This window comes from Bombus flavifrons, chromosome 17 (assembly GCF_040668555.2).
Source record: "Bombus flavifrons isolate JBK064 chromosome 17, iyBomFlav1_principal, whole genome shotgun sequence".
Lineage (NCBI taxonomy): Eukaryota > Metazoa > Arthropoda > Insecta > Hymenoptera > Apidae > Bombus > Bombus flavifrons.
This window is the reverse complement of record NC_138458.1, coordinates 984,489-999,880: the sequence shown is the minus strand read 5'-3', so window position 1 is coordinate 999,880 and position 15,392 is coordinate 984,489. Positions and strand designations below refer to the sequence as shown.

At 36.9% G+C, this 15,392-nt stretch overlaps 1 protein-coding gene across 3 annotated transcripts in view; it reads left to right on the top strand.

Annotated features, from left to right (window-relative positions):
* The window catches only part of LOC138188602 (luciferin 4-monooxygenase), a 79,013-nt gene that overhangs the window by 17,720 nt on the left and 45,901 nt on the right, over positions 1–15,392 (top strand). The window lies entirely within an intron of this gene.

The following is a 15,392-nucleotide window of genomic DNA, read 5'->3' as shown; positions in this document are numbered from 1 at the left end:
CACGATATTGAGAATGATCTAAAGCGTGTAGATTCCTTGGATGCTGCTCTATGCAGTTGCTTGTATTGAAAAAGTTGTATGACTTGGAAGTGAAAAAGATACGAAGTACATAAATATTTAAAGAATCCACCAATTAATCACAATCTGTGCGCGAATAAATGAAATTTCACATTAGAAAAGTGATTGTTTTATTATTCGAACAGACTTGGAAGAAAGACGTAACTTTCGTTTGCACGACGAGACAAATTTATTTCTGATTGAAATATAGCGAAAGCCAAACACTAAACGAAACTGAACGTAAAAAGATTTGCAAGTTGTTTTTAAATAGAATGGCGAAAATGTGCTCGTCTGGCGCCGCATTTCAATCGCTGAAGTTGGAAGATTGGTCTTCGTTGATGATATCTTGTTTTACATACATACGAAAGAAGGATTAAAAAAGACACTGTGAGAGGATTAGCAACGGACAAGCGTAGAATACTCGACAAAAATAATCTACAGCAAGGCTTCTAAACTATGGGTCGCGGTACAAAATTGTCAGCTCGTGAAAATCTTTGCAACCGCCACACGCCAGTGAAATAAAAAATGTCAACCATCTGTTATTAAGATTATGAGAAATTCACACGGGACTATTAATCGACACAGATGTACAACACCAGCTTCTTAAACGATCGTTTAAGTGGACTTTTGCTGGTACCTAACGCATCTGTGACATTTTGTGCTATATATCTATCGTGAAACGACGCCTTTTGGAAGCGTTGGCCGATTAGAGGAGTTATTAAACACCCTTTGGAATAGAACTTACAATAGAATTTGGAATAAAACGGCTTGAGGTTCTTTTAACAGTTAAAAGGATTAGTTTACTAGACGTCGTGTAAAAAAAATATTGGGAAATTGCAGTTGGTCGGAAGCGCGAAGAAAATTTGAGAGATACGTTTTGTGAAATGTCAGTTATATGCGTATGGAATGCTTCTGCATCGGCCGATTTAAAGGAAATTTTCAGTATGCATATAACTGCCATAAATCTAGAAAATATATTTTCTAGACTTTAGTCACAGTTTAATTTACAGGATAAAAAGTTTCAAGAAGCAACCTTTGTTATTTTTTTTCCAATTCCGACCAATTGTAATTTTTGTCAGTACTCTCTCTATACAACATCTAGGAAACCAATCTTTCCAACTTGTAAAGAAAACTCAAGTCGATTGGTTCAATTTTTACAAGGTTCTTTTAAGTGACGCTCGCAGTGCGTATTTTCACGCACATGCGGAATACGAGCATAGACGATAGATGCGGAGCACAAGTGCGTAGGAGAAGTGCGACGCGTTGGTGTGGCGTGAGATCCAATAATTAAGTTTACTATTAATCGTCGAGGGTCAGCTGGGCTCACACGGGCTACAGGCACGTCCATCCTGACGAGGTGTTTGGTTCAGCCCTCCAGAGACTGAAATCGAGACCTATAGCCCGATTGTCGGATCCTCTGCACTACTAATTGCTCTACGCGGATTAATCGCTTGGATCTTATATGCATAGCTGATGTTATGTACAGGGTGTTCGAAAATGATTTGTCGCCAGCATCGTAGCGTTATTCTACGCTCCGTTTCAACTTCCTTGTCACACTTTTTAATTCCGTTATATTGTACTCATCGTTACGGTCCAAAGATCCAAAGAAAGTGCGGTTAGCAACTCGATCGTACTTTTGGGGAAAAAATGCTAAACTTGCATTAGTTTTCAAACTTATTTCGTAATCTGCTTACCTTTTATAGTCGGCTGCAGAGAAAAAGAATTTTTTTTTTATGTATATCTTCAATATACTCTGCAATTTGTCAGTAGACACTAAGCAAATTGTTGCAAATGTGGTAAAATAGCACGACGATGGTATCTCCGTCAAGACAACGTTATCGTTATAATCAGTCTGTAGCAATTTTACTAAATTTTTCAACGACATTTCTAACGAACATAATGTCCATTTCGTTTTTACTAATATTATAATAAAATTACATTAAACAAATTCTACCAACAAACACGAATGGCAGCGAGGTTGTCAGGTCTGCTGTTTCACTTAACCGTCCTAATCAATGTAATACTTTATTTTCGTATTGCAGTTATTTATATTAACATTTAACGTTTTAAAATAAATATGACTGATGTTAGAAATTATTATTATTATTTTCATAGTATCGTACTATGGTTATATTTGTCGTTGATTAACGCGTTCCATTTTGTGTAACACTGTTGGTTAAGAACTATTATACCTTAATGTCATTCAATATGTGTAACTTTAATTACCGATGTATTATTCGTACTATTTTAGCTAACAGTTTCAGAGAAATTGTTCAAAGTGTTTCTTTTACCTCGTGGAAAATATGTTATTTAATTCTTCCTGAAGAAGTAGTCTTGATTGAATTGAACAAAACAAAGAAATAGCTACATCATTCGCTGTTGCTCAAAGGGTTAAGCCAGGCGGGAGATTTAAAAAGTTAAAAATTGTCTTTAACACTGTGAACGAATTTGTGGTGGAAGTTTTGGGTATGAGTCGGTATGGTGTGTTAAAGGCGTTCTGTAAATTGGATCTATCAGCGCATTTGGATGGTGCTATATCATGCTGAAAGTAGCGGCCAGAGAGAAGGAGCACCACCATCTTTCAACGTCAACACAGCCTACTCTCGACCATTCTCTTGCCCTTCCCTTCAATCTGCTTTAACTAAAGCTGGTACGCGAAACAACACACTGGAGATTGCAACAGGGCTAAGTAAAGCTGATCCCTAGATTCTCGATATTGCTCTTAAAGATGAACAATAGATACACAGTTTATGTGGTTCTCTAATCGATCTGCTATTTCCGTCTGATTAACCGCAGCTTGTTTCGATATGATTAATTGACTTTGCCGATAGCTCGAAGATTAAAGTTTCTCGTTGCTCGTTTTAAACATTTAAAATAAAGAACAACGTCCAAGCCCGTCTATATGTTATTATATATAATCCCCATTTTTAAATTAACTAAATAGCTTGATATCGATGATTCAGGCTTATCGTAATTTCCGATACTTGTACTACTTTGTCATTTTTATTCACATTATTTTGTATATGTACCTTATTTTTAAATTGAAATATACGCTATGTACAACACGAAACAACGGATTAAATCAAGGGAACGAATGTTATATATTTTGGATAAAGTATTTGTTACAAGTTAGAAACTAAAGTGACCCGTTTCAAATCTATTAGCATTTAAATAGAGAAAGTTATGCGCTTGGATGATAAGGGGCTTATCGAACTACGTTAATCTTCGTTCTTGAAATAAGCCAGCTGAGTTTCAATGTCGATATCCAAATGTCAACCACAAAGAGCCTTTAGCCTTAAATGTAACCATACTGCAACATTCGTATGATATTAAAGTGCATATGTCTTACACTGCAGAAGGAAAACCAACAGATTGAAGTGCAAAAGCTGTTGAAAGGCAACAATGATCAGCATTATACCTGTTGTCTTTTATTTAATTCAATACACGAATACAATAAATGTAGACATTATTCGTAGATCATTAAATTGCACAAAATCAATTTTCTAATTAACTTTTCAATTGATTAAGTTTGAAAGTAGGAATCACTACAAATAGTTCCACTCATTTAATTGAATTTAGCGCGATAAGATAGCAAATCATCCAATTAGAAAGAGACGAATTATACGCATAATAAAAAGTATTTCAATCGAATTGTATAGGAAACTACAAATGACGAAGAAAGAGTAAACTTGATTGTATCTTTGATAATGTGTAAACAACGTATTAATAATTAAAATTCTAATTAGAATTTCTCAGCTACGGTATCCGGTAGGTTTGTAACTCGACTGTCATTGGTATAGTTGTATTCCATTGTTCGTACAATAGTTGGTATACCATGTAGGGTATACTGCACGAGCTAGGGACGTCATTCATCACAGGCAACAGTAACCGAGATGGCCGAAATCAAGATTTTGACGTGGTTAGAATCGTAACAGAATCAAAAAGATCCATAGAGATCGAGATCGACAGCGAAATTGCTGCCTGGTAAAGGAAAAATCAGGACGGTGGAAAACGAAGAACCGACCCGTTGGAGGACGATGCAAGAAAGAAGAAAAAGGCAAGCAACGATAAAAATAAAGATAAAGATATACCGGGCAAGAAACGATAACGTGGATAGGAATAACGATACGTTACGACGAGAAGAACGAAAGAAAGTTTGAAATGACAAGGTCAAGGGGAAGATCGAGGTGAAGTTCGTAATGTCGGTTAAGGGAGTAAGCGATCGCACAGAAGGCCAGTAAGTCCTGCTCTTCAGTCTGCTAATCCTACATTGGCAAGACAATTAACTCCGAGCAAGAATAGAGATCTTGTTTGGTTGTCTCTGCTCGCCGAGCTAGTCTCTCCCTCTCTCTCTCTCTCTCTTTCTCTCGCTGTATAGCGACTGGAGCCGTGTAATATCGCGAGACATTGGTCTGCGCAAAGGGCTGCTCAGCCAGCGGCTGTTTCACCGTAGGGATCACAATATCCTTCTATCCGCTTCAGAAATATCCGGCTGATGTCACTTCGCGTGCTAGAGAGGCCGGAAAGATAATCAAACTCCTCACCGACAATTTACGGTTATTTGTAGTCGTGTACGCATACATGCCGGTAATTCTCTGTAGAGGTAAACCGATTTCAGGACTGTCGCTTTTCTCGGCTTCCGAGGATTCTCCCTGATTTTCTCCTTCTATCGTCCCATCTGCGTTTCCTTTGTCCTCCGCCGTTTTCTTCATCTCTCTGCCTACTTTCTTCCATCTGTATCTTCAGCTTCTCCAAATCTCGACTTAGTTATCTGTAACTGAGCTAATCCCAACCAAGAAGTCGGACTATCCCACAACGTGGGCTACTTAAACACGAGTCCGACCGATCCGCCAAAGCCTCCAGACCTCTTCTAATCCACTCCCTCGAGCTTATATATACTCGAATCCTTACCTCGAGTCCCTTCTGGATATACATAGCTTCCACCTCGGTTGGCTAGAAGATCGGCCAAGGCAAAGTCCTCGATCCTCTCGCCCGAGTTAGAGGAAGACCATTTTTACTACCAATTTTGTCGTTCTGATTTTTTCGTGCGACAAGACCGTCTACCCTCGTCGAGTCTTCTCAACCGATAAACATAAGAATAATTCGCAATTTTCACCATTATCCAGCCAGAGCTAACGAGATTCCCTGTATTTTTCCTTCTTCTAAACGTCGCTATATACAATTTTACTTACTTCCGGAAGACAAACTTGTATCTCGTATGCTGAATTTTTGCTAGCAGGTTCAATATTTTGATATCGATTATCTTTCCTTCTCTTCAACTGTTGCCGAAACGCCTTTCCAGTTCCTACGGAAACGTGGCGATTCTGAAACAAGCTAAACGGCTACGCTCTGTTGGAAAATGAGGGCAAATGGTAAAAATATTCTTTTAATCTCGCAGGAAAGTTACGGCTTTCGTTCTGAAACGTATGCGTAAGGGCGTTTATTGAGAAGGATATAGATATCGTGATTCGAAGGTAAATCGGAGAAAGCGCGGTACACGTGGAAGAAGGAAAGATGGTGGTAGAAAGGAGAGAACAGAGACAAGAGCGCTTCGATTGGATCGTCGAGGATTGAAAGAACTTGATTGGTGATACGGATCGCTACCTTGCAAAATAGAATCTCCGTGAAATCGCAGATTCCCTTGCATGCAAGTTGCGTTCTTGCACTGATTGTCGTGCCGCTTCTGACTAGCTTCTGCAGCAAACGACAGATTTCAGATCAGCTATTTCTATTACCAGCAACTTTCTTCGCCTTCGTTCTCCCTTCCTCAAAATACTAGCCGAATAATGAGCAAATCGATATTACGGTTCGTATATGGTTATCTAATAACCGCATTAATGTTCTATAATCACATCCGCACCGGATGTTACGCATTTGGCAATGTTGTTAGCTGCAGATGGAACGTAGGTATTTAAGAGATACGAGCCGATTGATCGATGCAATCAGATTATTTCAATTAAATGATGTGCAATATGTATCCTAATATTGCACACCTCGTATCAAATTATTATGCGAAAGTGCAAAAGTATATCTCTCACGCTAAAGTAACAGATACCGAAAGCTAATATTTTGCTCATATTTTTATATCCATCGTTTCATATTACGAGAACAATACAACTTTTGTTGAAATTCGTTAGAGAAGACTAGGCGCGGAATACATATCGTAATGGTTGTATATTATTAACGTATTGTTACGATAATATGCAGCTTATGGTATCGAATGTATTTCAATTAGGGATTAGTTAAAGTGATCCGCAGTCCGCGCCAATAGATTAGATTATAGCTTTGAAACGATTCGACATGCGAGAAAATGTCATAGAAATAAATTAAATTCTTCTAAATTCGCTATATTTTGATATTTGTGCTTTTCAGTTATATCCGAATACACGTTCGCGTAAAGTATCGTTTAACAGAATCTTTTTAACGGAACTATCAGATGCTGTGCTTTTGCCGACGATTGGACAGTGTCATTAGGATAATAACGAATATTTAAAATTGTAAGGAAAATTTCAAAGTGAATATCGTAATTGCTGAAAGCTCGTAATTCAATAATACGGTGTCAGTTGAAATATCAATTTGTTTTAACAAAGCGATAAATTTTGGAATTACTTTTTGTGAAAGATCGATAGTTTGACCATATTTTATTTCACCGTGTGTAGATATAATGTGAAAGAAGTAAAATTTACAAATTTTCATTTCCTCTAATGTTCCGCGTGTACTATTCAAAAAACGAAACAATTCGATAAATCAAATTGAGCGTATATGGAAAGAAAAGAAGCGCGACGTTAAACAGGTGACAGAGAGAACGCGATACTCTTATCCGTAATGGCTCAGAATTGGTAATCTCATTCAGCAGTCTATTATTACGAGTGGTTGCAGTCTTTTTAGCATACATTTCATGATGCATTTCGTGGAAGGATCGTCTAGGCAGGCAAATACATCGATTTGACATGAGTTCTGGCTTTCTTGTCGTGGAAAAGTCATTACACTCGATTCTAGGCGGATTACGCGACGAATCTCTTTCAAATATGACGACTACCTCAAGATGCAGACACTCATCGCGACCCAATTACTTTTCACCAGCTATCCGATCATTTTGTAATGCTATGCACGTCTGGCGAATTTTAGTTGTTGGGAACAATGCTTCTAAACGCAAGCCGTTGCACTTTGGAGCATTATACGGAAGAGCACAGGGCAAGAACTTTGGGCGGATTTAACTTTGAAAAGAATCGGGACAGACTTTGCCCAACGTTAGATATTATAAGGCACGAGATTTCTTCGTTTTTCCTACCATGTAATGGTTTTCTATGAAATCGGAATTGACAATATTCAATGAAAATCAAAGCTATCTCCTTTAAACTAGTTTAAATTCGTCCGATTTTCAACCATTCTCGACGAAACGATACAAATAAGTATAAGCAGAGAATACAACAATACCGATCAGCAGAAAAGCGAATGCGCGTAAATTATATTACATGCGTATGTGTATCTGGTCTTTGTTAATAAAACGTTTTGCTGATGCACTGTTACGTTATAAATCAAGTTACAACGTATTTGAAGGTAAAACCTAGATTTGGGTAAACCGCGTACCACAAATATCATGAATATACAAACACACGCACACTACGATATATTACATAAGTACGAACAATATAAGTGCGCTATGCAGCTTGTAAAGTAATCCTTGTTATTAATTTAGAAAGTCAACTATGCAAAGTTGAAATTAAACACAGTCGTATGGAATAATGCATGGTTTGGATGGAGCCTAATTGAATTAGCAGTTACAACCAATTATTGAATGTTCCGTATTTCATTTCAATACACGAACATGCAAAACTAACGAATATAAATGTTTTTATGTTATATGAATGATCGTACAAACATCAAACAGTTTTCCACCACGTATTTTGTTTGTACATGTTGGAACGTATATTTCGAAAGTGGTCTAAATTCATTTTCCTTCGCTTCGAGTTATTCAAGTTTGTATTTCTATCGATTGAAAAATCCTGACGCGGTCTACTCGGTTATTGTTATTGGCAATTATATAAATAATTTTTTTCCAAATTAACTAGACCGACGCCTTTTTTTCGGGGTCATCGATGGACTTACGTCGCTTTCGAAATTAGCGCATTGCACAATTCATCAAATTTATCTATCTATCTATCTATCTAAGAGCAGAAAAAACAACGTACTATTGTTTCATTTCAGTATTTATTTATCTACTGTAACAGCGTGCTTGCAAGGTTAATATCGAATACATTCTATTTTTCATTTCGGATCCTTATGTGGAAGCGTAGCGTTTTAAAATACTCGTGATGTAAGGCAATAATTGCATCATATCTTTATATTTTACCATATTCCATATATATATTTATGTTCGTTGTAATTTGTAATTTTTATTCTGTAATTTGTTATCAACGTAATTCCTTCTGTAAATAATGAGCTAGAGAAAGACATTCGAAATATCCAGAGGTTTCATCGAACTTTATTACAAAGTTTCACGTTTCTGAATATAAATAAACGTAAAGCTATTATTCATTTAATGATACTCTAAATGTAACAACAATTTACGAATATATTACTGAGTCGCATTTAAAGATGCGTGCAATATTATATCAGATATAGAGATATAAACATTCGCAATCATTTTCTTTTTGTTTCATTGCTAATATTATGTCGACTGTTTGAGCAGGCTACGGGTTATACAGACTTGCATCGCTTTCAAAGTAAATGACTTATTAAAACATATTTTGAGACGTAAACTATAAATTGTTTGTAAATAAAATCACACCAGAGTGTATCTGAATTTGTCGTTTTGTCAACTTTTTCAAAAAATGGAATTACGTCGCCTTTAAAATAACTGATCCATACTTAACTAAATGTATGCAATGGGACTCTCTTACAGTATCCTTCTTAACAATTATAAAACGTTTTATTGGTACATGACTTTTACTTAAAAAATGCTACTCCGTTTCAATAGCTATTTTAAAGCTTTGTTAAATAGCGCAACATCCAGCACCATTTGTACGGATTCGATTCAACGTAACATAGTAACGTAAACTTGCATTATGTTTTCCATCAATATTGTTTATTAGAAACTTTGGTTTGCAATTAGTTTTGGTCGGTTTATTAAAAACTGCCGCTGACAAGCGATAAGATAATCGATCGTTTTGGGCACCTTGGATAAGCTGTATCGATAAAACGGGGTACATGTCCTCCACTCCATCTTCCTTGAAATGACCAATGTCTTTCGATACGTTAGATTAGGTTGTCCAAATTTATGGGCCGCTGTCAGCGGGGTTGAAAGACAAAGACGGGTATCAGTAACTGGGTGACCGAGTAATCCGATGTGAGGCCAGCTGCGCCAAATTGGCAGTGGCTCTACCGGCAAAGGGGCGGTGGCGCGCGCCGTCTTTAAAATTCGAAGCGAGTTAATTTGATTATCGCCATAACGGAGCTTTACTGGGCTGAGGAATAATCCGGCTGTATAACGACATCGGCTTAGCTATTGCCGGCGCGTTTCTATTGTACGACTGTACAACGTCCTGGAAGACTGCCGTGGCGAGAGAGGCAGGGGTTAAGAGTCTTCGCCTGGAAGGGTGTAAGGGGCTATACTGATTGGCCCCCAGCTGGGGTAGCAGTAAACATTCTCTCGCCTTTCCGTCGTGCTACCAGAGCCCACCACTAGCCCCTTTCCTCTAGTCCTCTTCGCTCGCTCTCTCTCTCTCTCTCTCTCTCTCTCTCTCTTTCCACTTCTCGCTCTCCTGCTTCCATTTTCTTCTTACCTCCTCCTGCCACCGTCTGCGCTCTCTTCCCTCTCGTCCTTCTCTGACCTCTTGCTTCCTGCTCAATTCCGCCCCTAACTCCTTTTCTCTCTCTTACGAACTTAAGCCCGATTTAATGGGGTGGAAACGCGCGGCTCGATCAAGTTGTATTCAATTATCCCTCCTTTCCGTCCCCCTGTTAACCCCAGCCATCTACACAGTGTCTTGCAAGAAAGTTTTTTTTCTTTTTCTCATTTTCGTTTTCCGTCTCTGTTGTTGTTTGCCTTTCCGTCCGCCGTTCGTTTCTCTAACGTTACATCTCGTGTCCCTGTTTCGGACAACTTCCAACGATGTATCGCTGTACGTTCGATTAACTCAAGGTCAATTTGAGTAGCTAATCGAAATCCATTTAAACTTCTTTACCGTTTCTTGTTTTCCTATCCTTTTGCAATCGTATTCCGTCATTTGTACATCGACTAAACCTTATATTTTTCTTAATACTATTATATTTATTTATTATTATAAATGATACTACTTTATAAATTCCATAGAAATTATATTCATAATCGTAACAGGCAATTAAGAAAGAGAGAAAAGAGAGATTATTTTATTTTGGCCAATTAAAAGCAAATGCACGAGTTACGTTCATTTCCCCGTGTATATCGCAGTGTACCACTTCTCCTTCAACTCTTGCCGATGACACCGCTATTTTAACAATGCACGATGACGCTGACATTGCTTCTTAGCTTCTGCGGCAATGCCTACTAACTCCACAAGCTTGGTTTTTTAAATGGAAAATAAAAGCGAACAAGGAAGAATCCAGACGCTTTACCGTCACACGCAGACAAAAATGGATTGAGATAAAGATTAAAATAAGATTCAAATAAAAAGAAGAAACACGGGCTATGTAGAGCGAAGAAGCTCAAAACTGAATCCAACGAATAAAATTGTATTATTCGAAACTATTATTGAATCTACCTATCGAACTGTTTCAGGTACAGCTTCAAGTACAGCAGTTAATGCTCCGTAGTACGTTAGAAACGAAGATGTCGGAATAAATCTCGAGATGGAATTAGTTGACAATACAATAACGTGTCTTGCTGCGAGATATAAAAAGTTATTAAAAGACCGCCTAAATTTACTAGCAAACAAGACTGAGCAAGGAGCATCCCAATGATCCGATTAGCTAGGACACTTAATAACGTACGATCAAATGTATTTACCTCTAAGGCGAATATGCCTGCAAAGTTGCGTTTACCAGTAGGCAAATTAGATATTAGGTATTAGGATATTTGCCATCATTGCATGAAATAAACAAATCCATTTACTTTAACTTCTATATTTACATACAGGTAATATATTTACATACATACAGGTAATAATACTTATTGCGAAACCTTTGCCAGATACAAGTTGGTCCGCGCAAGCTGATGTAACAAGTGGCTTAAAAGAGAATTACGTTAACATTAAATAGCATTAAACAAACTATCCATAAATGAAACTGAAAAGCCAGTTGCTCGAGTAGGAGCGGCTACATTATTTAATAAACTGGTATTTCATTAACGTGTGTTTGGGGAAAGATTTTAGATAAAATAATTGCTGTTAGCAAATCGTCCGCATATCCAATATCTACAGTAGCATAAACAATTTCATTAAAAATACGCCTAACGATTTCGAGAAATTTGGGGATATTACTCCAATTAAATATAAAAAGGTGATGAATTACAAAAAAAAAAGTATTTTTCGATGATAGCAATGAGAACAACGTACGATTAAAAGGAGGTGAAGCTCCTAGACAGAATATTTTAAACCGTTTGTGATAGAATAGTTACTTGTTCGTGTAGAAGAGCTGATATATAAAGATATAAGCGATAAATTTAAATCTATGTACACATGCATGATTATAGCGAAGGAAGCTTGAGAATATAGTCGTCGCTTCCGAAAAATTGAATTTTATAATCGAATTTTAAAAATCCGCAATGAAAACATTATTTACGCAGTACTCTTCCGGAATAAAAGCTTAACGCACTGCTAATAGCGTACATAAAAATGGATACTCTAAAAACTCTGTTACGAGGATATTATTAATAAGCTTACAGATGTTAAAATTGGGAAAGAAAACTTTGTAATTGCATAAAATAATTTTACGTTGGTCGTTTATTTTCACTTTGTATCTTTTTAAATCTCAAGCTGACAATATAAATTAACACAATTCCAAAAATTGTGATTTTGTCACTATATTCATTTGTATGTCTAGGGCCCTTGCGTACAACCTGTTATTCCAACTCGTTATACCAATTTATCGAATGTTCTCACGAACAAATCGTAAATTATCTCGAGGAAAATAAAAAGGAAGAAATTTTCGCGCGTTGTAATAAACTGTGATTAATAAAGTAAAGTGGAGTATTAAATGTCTATTACGATTGTAGTAATTATTTTTCCTTTATCTCAAGAAACACACTTGAAAATAGGAATGATATTATAAATACGGTATTAATATATATATATATATATATATTATAAATTGTATTTTGTAATTAATCCCTTTAAAGGATTAATTATCGTTATTCGAATAAAATATCGGGACATCCATGTGTTATATAAATAATTCTTATCTAATTATATGTATGTTTGAAATAGGAATTACGGGCGGCGCGTTATCGACAGAATCATATTGCCCAAATGAATCGTGAATATATCGAGCCACATATGTTCAACCTGAGCCATCAGATTGCTATACATATAGCGTTCTACGTACATAAAAGTACCTAAAGCGATGCCAGGGAAAATGGTGATCGGTCTTTCAGTTAATAGAGTGGTAAATCTGCTTCCCCTAGTTCTGTACTATAACGGCGTGTGAGATAAGGTCTAGAAATAGCGATTATTAAATTCTATTCGCTCATTTCATAATATTCTGTTAAAAAATTTCATTACATATTCTGATAATCATTTCTTTATTAGGTTATGTTTCAACCAGACTTTTTTCACTCCTTTGTTCAAATTTATACACAGCGCGTATAAAAAGTAAGTGTAAAAACCATCGTAGCGTGACTCTACACCTCTGGAAATTTGTAAAAAAAAGTTACCATCAATCCGTTTCGTCCCTACAATATAGATATATTTTTGATAATTTGTGCTTGAGACTGTTTAACCAAAAATTACAGTACTGGTAAGCTGTGTTTAACGATGAAAATTGTTAAAACAGAATAAAATCACGTAAACACTCGAGTAACACCCTAGCATGGAAAACTACAGATTGCAAAGAAATACCAAGCGTAAGTAGATTATCCTACTAAACAGAGGTTCTCCAGAAGCTTATTAGTTCACTGTAAACGAAGCACACAAACGAGACAAATATGCAAGGCTGTACTTCCATAGGTCGTTAATTAACTAAACATAAATTTACTCACTCTCGGTGAAACTTAAACTCGGTGAAATTTTGTCTTCTTTGCAAGACTATCCAAATGTGTTTCTATTCTTCCCAGAGCTAAAGAATTAATCAATTACTTTAGATGGCAATCGGTTCGTTAAGTTAATCTTCAGTTGCTCAAATTACAGTAGAACCTCCGTAATATGAACTAATTGGGAGACAAAAGTGTTCGCATAGGAGAATTCTCGCATTACAGAAGGACAAACGGTTAGCACTCAATTTGACTTATACTTAAATTTGACTTCTTTTTAACGAAATCAAAGAAATAAAGAAATGAAACGTAAAATTTTGTTGGCAGCTAAATCCCGTTCCTTTTGGTCTTCAAACTATATAAGTTCTGTTTTCACACCCGTAAATGCCTCGAAATGAGATGGTAAATCTTCGTTAATCGTTAAAAAGACGAAGGTGACCTTCAAATCTTCATTTGATGGAAGATATTCATCACCATGTAACGGTCATCTAGGAACCAAACATCTTTTGTTCGAAACGAAATTTATTTCTCCATAACTTCAAAATTGAAAAAACTGCTAACGTGGCTCGCCTTGGGTGTCGCCATCCTGTAGATCCAATTTATTAATTTATTAATAGATATAAAGATAAGCGATATAATATAACAAAAGTTTGTAGCAATTTACAAATGGTATGTGAAAATGTTAGCAAAGACGACATTAGAAAATTCATAGATAACATATTACCGAGTTAAATATGTATTTAAATCAAGCAGTTTAAATTAACTAAAAACATTTTTGTAATTAAAGATAACGACAGCCAGTTGTGCAACTTATCCGCGTAATTTTGTCCATGACTGTACAGATAATACGTTTATAAAGAGAACTATAGGAAAAATGTAAACAAGATCAATAGCCAAACACTCGATGAATATATAATGCGAGGAAAGTGCTTCGTCATTGCGGTTGATCGGAAAATTCAACGTTACAGAGGAGGTTAGCTGTGTTTATAGCTGGACTCACCCTCTCGAGATCACCGTTTCCCCTTCGTCGCCATCATTCTGAGCAATTATTCGCAGCCGAAGGGAAACGCGTATGCCGATCTCTGCCGAACTCTGTTCAAAGATATTGCTGGCCCCCTCCTAGGGCTCGCTTTACATCCAGCAGGCTTCTATGGGGAACACAGGGTCGGTACGTGCGATGCACGACTCGTACTTTCGTTTCTATGTATTCGATAGTCGCGTATATATTAGAAAGCCGTGCATGTATACGTTCGCGAGGCCATAGAACAGCTCTGCAGCAACTGCGCCAAACTTCGAATTAGCGCCGACGACGAACTTCGAGATTTACAGTACAACTGCGACCTCCGCGAACGCCACCACTGAAAGAATTCCACCTCCCTTTAAGATATATATATATGTATATATGTATGTATGTATGTATGTACGAATGTATGTATGTATGCGCAAGAGTATAGCCACGCGCATTGTCACCTTTAAACTTTAAACGCGCCTATCCTCCTTGCGGTATTTTTCGTCTACTCCTTACATCTATGGTAAATAAATAACTAAAATTTAGTTCATATTTCGTTATATTAACGTTTCAAACGGTTAATCCTAGAGTATATCAGGTCTGTAAGTATGAAACCGGAATTTGCCTATAGACGGCCCTAGCTGATAATGTAGTTATCTCTAAACTGCGTCATTGATGCCAAAAGTCTTTGTTGACATCTCACAAACATTTTCGACTCGGAACAATACAAGTTTCATACAACAGCATAGTTTGTAATAGCGTCAAACATGTCAAATGTTGTGCCTGGAAACTACGATTTGCGGACAGCATTGATTTTCTCTTACCATTTGAAGAAAACTGCTGCAGAATCGCATCGAATGCTTGTCGAAGCTTACGGTGAGCATGCTCTTGGTAAATCACAGTGCTTTGTTTGAGTGGTTTAAAAAATTCAGAAGTGTCAATTTTGACGCGAGGAACGAAGAACGTGGAAGACCGTTAATACCGAGCGCTACCGACAACAAATGATCGATTTGAATCAAGCTTTGCGGGAAAAACGACCAGAATATCAAAAAAGGCAACACAAAGTAATTTTGCTTCGTGATAATGCACCATCGCATACAGCAAAACCGGTGAAGGAAACGACCGAAGCGTTCAGTTGGGAAATACTTTCGCACGCGGCTT